Below are 4705 nucleotides of genomic sequence, written 5' to 3' on the forward strand. Positions count from 1 at the left end.
AGTAATAGATTCCGATGCTTCACTTCAGGTTTACTGTATCCCTCTGACCTTCTTATTGACGATCAAACACAGAAAATTCATCGGAATTAAATACAAAAGGCACAAAGCCGACTCAAGTACAAGAAGACTGGCTCTTCTTACTGTCTATGATTTGAACCATTCCTGTGACAGTAGTTATAGATTCCGATGCTTCACTTCAGGTTTACTGTATCCAGCTGACCTTATTGACGATGAAGCACAGAAATTGCATCGGAATTATATTCAAAAGGCACAATGCTGACTTAAGTACAAGAAGACTGACTCTTCTTTCTGTCTATGTATTGAACCATTCCTGTGACACTACTTAAAGATTTCGATGCTTCACTTCAGGTTTACTGTATCCCTCAGACCTTCTTATTGACGATGAAACACAGGAATTGTATCTTAATTAAATACAAAAGGCACAATGCCGACTTCAGTACAAGAACACTAACTAATCTACGGTCTATGGTTTGAACCATTCCTATGACACTAGTTATAGATTCCGATGCTTCACTTCAGGTTTACTGTATCCCTCTGACTTACTTATTGACGATGAAACACGTAAATTGCATCGGAATCATATACCAGAGGCACATTGCCGACCTTAGCACAAGAAGACTGACTCTTCTTACTGTCTATGTTTTGAACCATATCTGTGACACTAGTTATAGATTCCGATGCTTCACGTCAGGTTTACTGTATCGCTCTGACTTTCTTATTTACGATGAAACACAGAAACTGCATCGGAATTAAATACAAAAAGCACAATGCCGACTCAAGTACAAGAAGACTGTCTCTTCTTACTGTCTATGTTTTGAACCATTTCTGTGACACTAGTTATAGATTCCGATGCTTCACTTCCGGTTTACTGTATCCTTCTGACCTTCTTATTGCCGATGTAACACAGAAATTGCATCGGAATTAAGTACAAAAGACACAATGCCGACTCAAGTACAAGAAGACTGGCTCTTTATACTGTCTATGCTTTGAACAAATTCTGTGACACTAGTTATAGATTCCGATGCTTCACTTCAGGTTTGCTGTATCCCTCGGACCTTCAGGTTTGCTGTATCCCTCGTACCTTCTTATTGACGATCTAACACAGAAAATTCATCGGAATTAAATACAAATGGCACAATGCCGACTTCAGTACAAAAAGACTGACCCTTCTTACTGTCTATGTTTTGAACCATTCCTGTGACACTAGTCATAGATTCGGATGCTTCACTTCAGGTTTGCAGTAATACTCTGACCTTCTTATTAACGATGAAACACAGAAATTGCATCGGAATTAAATACAAAAGGCACAATGCCGACTTAAGTACAAGATAACTAACTCTTCTTACTGACTATGTTTAGAACCATTCCTGTGACACTAGTTATAGATTCCGATGCTTCACTTCAGGTTTGCTGTATCCCTCGGACCTTCAGGTTTGCTGTATCCCTCGGACCTTCTTATTGACGATCAAACACAGAAAATTCATCGGAAATAAATACAAAAGGCACAATGCCGACTTCAGTACAGGAACACTGACTATTCTTACTGTCTATGTTTTGAACCATTCCTGTGACACTAGTTATAGATTCCGATGCTTCACTTCAGGTTTACTGTATCCCTCTGACCTTCTTATTGACGATGTAACACAGAAATTGAATCGGATTTAAATACAAAAGCACAATGCCGACTCAAGTACAAGAAGACTGGCTCTTCTTACTGTCTATGTTTTGAACCATTCCTGTGACACTAGTTATAGATTTCGATGCTTCACTTCAGGTTTACTGTATCTCTCTGACCTTCGTATTGACGATGAAACACAGAAATTGCATCTTAATTAAATACAAAAAGCACAATGCCGACTTCAGTACCAGAACACTGACTTTTCTTACTGTCTATGGTTTGAACCATTCCTATGACACTAGTTATAGATTCCGATGCTTCACTTCAGGTTTGCTGTATCCCTCGGACCTATAGGTTTGCTGTTTCCCTCGGACTTTCTTATTGACGATCAAATACAGAAAATTCATCGGAATTAAATACAAAGGGCACAATGCCGACTTCAGTACAAGAACACTGACTATTCTTACTGTCTATGATTTGAACCATTCCTGTGACACTAGTTATAGATTCTGATGCTTCACTTCAGGTTTATTGCATCCCTCTGACCTTCGTATTGACGATGAAACACAGAAATTGCATCGGAATTAAATACAAAAGGCACAATTGCGACTTAAGTACAAGAAGACTGACTCCTCTTACTGTCTATGTTTTGAACCATTCCTGTGACACTACTTATAGATTCCGATGCTTCACTTCAGGTTTACTGTATCCCTCTGACGCTCTTATTGATTATGAAACACAGAAGTTGCATCCGAATTAAGTACAAAAGGCACAATTCCGACCCAAGTACAAGAACACTGGCTCTTCTTACTGTCTATGTTGTGAACCATTCCTGTGACACTAGTTATAGATTCCGACGCTTCACTTAGGGTTTACTGTGTCCCTCTGACCTTCTTATTGACGAAGAAACACATAAATTGCATCGGAATTAAATACAAAACGCACAATGCCAACTCAAGTACAAGAAGACTGGCGCTTCTTACTGTCTATGTTTTGAACCATCTCTGTGACACTAGTTATAGTTTCGGATGCTTCCCTTCAGGTTTACTGTATCCCTCAGACCTTCTTATTGACGAAGAGACACAGAAATTGCACCGTAATTATATTCAAAAGGCCCAATGCCGACTTAAGTACAAGAAAACTGACTCTTCTTACTGTCTATGTTTAAACCATTCCTGTGACACTAGTTATAGATTCCGATGCTTCACTTCAGGTTTACTGTATCCCTGTGACCTTCTTATTGACGATGAAACACAGAAATTGCATGGGAGTTAAATACAAAAGGCACAATTCCGACTTAAGTACAAGAAAACTGACTCTTCTTACTGTCTATGTTTTGAACCATTCCTGTGACACTAGTTATAGATTCCGATGCTTCACTTCAGGTTTACTGTATCACTCTGACCTTATTATTGACGATGAAACACAAACATTGCATCTTAATTAAATACAAAAGGCACAATGCCGACTTCAGTACAAGAACACTGACTATTCTTACTGTCTATGTTTTGAACCATTCCTGTGACACTAGTTATAGATTCTGATGCTTCACTTCAGCTTTACTGCATCCCTCTGACCTTCGTATTGACGATGAAACACAGAAATTGCATCGGAATTAAATACAAAAGGCACAATGGCGACTTAAGTACAAGAAGACTGACTCCTCTTATTGTCTATGTTTTGAACCATTCCTGTGACACTACTTATAGATTCCGATGCTTCACTTCAGGTTTACTGTATCCCTCTGACGCTCTTATTGATTATGAAACACAGAAGTTGCATCCGAATTAAGTACAAAAGGCACAATTCCGACCCAAGTACAAGAAGACTGGCTCTTCTTACTGTCTATGTTGTGAACCATTCCTGTGACACTAGTTATAGATTCCGACGCTTCACTTAGGGTTTACTGTGTCCCTCTGACCTTCTTATTGACGAAGAAACACATAAATTGCATCGGAATTAAATACAAAACGCACAATGCCGACTCAAGTACAAGAAGACTGGCGCTTCTTACTGTCTATGTTTTGAACCATTCCTGTGACACTAGTTATAGATTCCGATGCTTCACTTCAAGTTTGCTGTATCCCTCGGACCTTCAGGTTTGCTGTATCCCTCGTACCTTATTATTGACGATCTAACACAGAAAATTCATCGGAATTAAATACAAAAGGTACAATGCCGACATCAGTACAAGAACACTGACTATTCTTACTGTCTATGTTTTGAACCATTCCTGTGACACTAGTTATAGATTCCGATGCTTCACTTCAGGTTTTCTGTATCCCTCTGACCTTCTTATTGACGATGTAACACAGAAATTGCATCGGAATTAAATACAAAAGGCACAATGCCGACTCAAGTACAAGAAGACTGGCTCTTCTTACTGTCTATGTGTTGAACCATTTCTGTGACACTAGTTATAGATTCCGATGCTTAACTTCAGGTTTACTGTATCCCTCTGACCTTCTTATTGACGAAGAAACACAGATATTGCATCGGATTAAATACAAAAGGCACAATGCCGACTCAAGTACAAGAAGACTGACCCTTCTTACTGTCTATGCTTTGAACCATTCCTGTGACACTAGTTATAGATTCCGATGCTTCACTTCAGGTTTGCTGTATCCCTCGGACCTTCTTATTGACGATCAAACACAGCAAATTCATCGGAATTATATACAAAAGCCACAATGCCGACTTCAGTACAAGAAGACTGGCTCTTCTTACTGTCTATTTTTTGAACCATTTCTGTGACACTAGTTATAGTTTCCGATGCTCACACTTCGGGTTTACTGTATCCCTCTGACCTTTTTATTGACGAAGAAACACAGATATGGCATCGAATTAAATACAAAAAGCACAATGCCGACTTAAGTACAAGAAGACTGTCCCTTCTCACTGTCTATGTTTTGAACCATTCCTGTGACACTAGTTATATATTCCGATGCTTCACTTCAGGTTTACTGTATCCCTCTGACCTTCGTATTGACGATGAAACACAGAAATTGCATCTTAAATAAATACAAAAATCACAATGCCGACTTCAGTACATGAACACTGACTCTT

This window comes from Schistocerca piceifrons, unplaced genomic scaffold (assembly GCF_021461385.2).
Source record: "Schistocerca piceifrons isolate TAMUIC-IGC-003096 unplaced genomic scaffold, iqSchPice1.1 HiC_scaffold_2412, whole genome shotgun sequence".
Classification (NCBI taxonomy): Eukaryota; Metazoa; Arthropoda; class Insecta; order Orthoptera; family Acrididae; genus Schistocerca; species Schistocerca piceifrons.